Below are 2,500 nucleotides of genomic sequence, written 5' to 3' on the forward strand. Positions count from 1 at the left end.
CCTGTATCTCTCTCCCAACATCCGGCTGGAACAAACCCCCAGAACTTCCTGCGAAGTTGACCCCTCCATCACCTCATCCGATCGATTTCATCCACCTCTCGCCTCCTACCTCCGCACCACCTGAAGTACATTCTAAGCCCTGGCCCCCAAACCTTTGACGGAGAGGGGGGTCGATAGTCCACTTCTTAAGCAATAGTCCGGTGGGGGAGAAACGGCTAACCCGCACCTTATATTGACATAGGCTAGCATATGGAGTAACCCTCGTTGAACCAAGGCCCCCCGACCCGCTTTGGCTGATCGGGGGGTTCCGGGAGCAAATTCTGGTGGGCGAGTACAGTGGATCCTAGATCGATCGAACAAGGTAACTTCGAAAACAAACTCCCGAATCTTTCCCAAACAGCTCTTCCATAGTTTTTCCAGTCCGCAGCAACGACTCAGGTTTGGATGGGCGAAATCACGACGGCAGCCACAAAAAAATGGATCTCCGACATCACACAACCCGACACACCTAAGTTTCGCGAGGCTCGGCCCCTCTTCCCCTTCGGATGTCCCCCTTCGGTACACCACCACATCATGCCATCCAGTCTGGAGCGTCGCCGACTCCCGTTGGCCAAGGTAGGGCCAACACAAGAGTAGCGGACGAACCAGTCATCTGGTCTTACCGGAGAAAGGGAGAGGTAGACTGCCACCACCAAACCCCACCCAAGCACACACCAGGCAGCAAAAAGCCATCATCCTAAAAGATGGTCCCACTTCACAAGACGAGGAGGTTCCCCGTCCTTCATTCCAACCCCAGGTGAGAACACACACACCCTTCTTTGCGATGGATAAAAGGCAAAAAGAGAGGGCAAAAAGCCAACGGCAAATTCCAACCAGACCCCCAGAGGCACACACCACAAAAAGTGAAGCCAGAGAGAGCCAGACAAAGAGAAGGATAGAGAGAGAGGGAGAGTTAGACCCCCGGAAGAGAATCATAGGTGCTGCGGCCTTTTTCGGGAATGTGACCAGGAAAGAGAGAAACCGACGAGGCCGATACACACATTAAAAAATGAAAAAGTAACCATCACCGCGAAGGATTTTCCTCAAAAGACAAATCAGCAAGAAGTATGTCCAATCCCCGGGGCCCATCGCCCCTCCAAATTAATGGAGGGGTCGGATAGAAATTTATAGAAATGTTACTTTTGTGAAACCCCTAGCCGACGAGAGAACTCTCACCGGTTTCGAAGTTCCATTTTCACATTCCGACCTGGGATGTTATGACTCCTCGGCCCACACTGCGAACGCGTCCCACACCCCCTCCAAGTTTATCAGGAATTTCACCTGAGCTTGCAATAGAGATCGAGCGCGGTGGCGGTCACAGTGGTGGTCGACCAGGCGGAGCTTGAACGGCCTCGGCAAACACTTCTCCCCACCCTCCCAAATGAATGAGAGAATGGCTTGACAATACCGAGGCCATCGCCCCCCGCCAAAAATGGTTACTAGCTCTTGGGACTCGCTGCGACGTTACGCGTATCGGCACAAGACCAACCCTCTTTTTCCAGTCGCCCGCGCACCAAAAAAAATTTTGGCAGCGGGACTCACAATCCTTGACAGCCAGCTCACCATATAATACTCGGCGACCCTCCGCGGGACCTCCTCAGAGGGTCGCGTCGCCGGGAAACTAACCCCCACTCCTCACTGATCCAAGGTAACACGCCAGAAGTATCCAGGTAACCCCAGTAGTATCCAGGTATCCCCCTGCGAACGTCGGTACTGGGCTCAAAGAAGGCAGCGAGCAGTCGGGACCCGTAGGCACCGAGCAACCGTCACCCCCTCACGACTTTTCCCGAGACGCTTCAGAGGAACCCTTCCCCACATAGTACTCTCTGTGGGATTCGGCAGGCCCCCGTCCTACTGCACTAAGGAAGTTCCGAGACACACTTTTTTTGTGGAAGACCACCCACCCTCCCTGTCCTGCCTGCTATCCCCGCCGCGACTCCTGGTCCCGGCCCTCCTCCCCGACTTCCTCCTTGTCCCGCTGCGAGTCCCGGACCTCCTCCCCACTACCTACTCCCGCCGCGAGTCCCAGTCCCGGCCTTCCTCCTCCTCCTCCTCTTCCCTAGTCCCGGCGCGAGTCCCGGACCTCCTCCCCCACTTCCTAGTCCCGTCGCGAGTCCCGGACCTCCTCCCCTCTTCCTAGTCCCGGCGCGAGTCCCGGACCTCCTCCTTCTCTTCCTTGTCCTGCCGCGAGTCCCAGTCCCGTCGCGAGTCCCGGACTTCCTCCTTCTCTTCCTTGTCCCGCCGCGACTCCCTAGTCCCGTGGCGAGTCCCGGACTTCCTCCTCCTCTTCCTTGTCCCGCCGCGACTCCCTAGTCCCGTGCGCGAGTCCCGGACTTCCTCCTCCTCTTCCTTGTCCCGCCGCGACTCCCTAGTCCCGGCGCGAGTCGAGTCCCAGTCCCCGGACTTCCTCCTCCTCTTCCTTGTCCCGCCGCGACTCCCTAGTCCCGGCGCGAGTCCCAGT

This window comes from Physcomitrium patens, chromosome 26 (assembly GCF_059467195.1).
Source record: "Physcomitrium patens ecotype Gransden chromosome 26, ASM5946719v1, whole genome shotgun sequence".
NCBI classification, from domain to species: Eukaryota; Viridiplantae; Streptophyta; class Bryopsida; order Funariales; family Funariaceae; genus Physcomitrium; species Physcomitrium patens.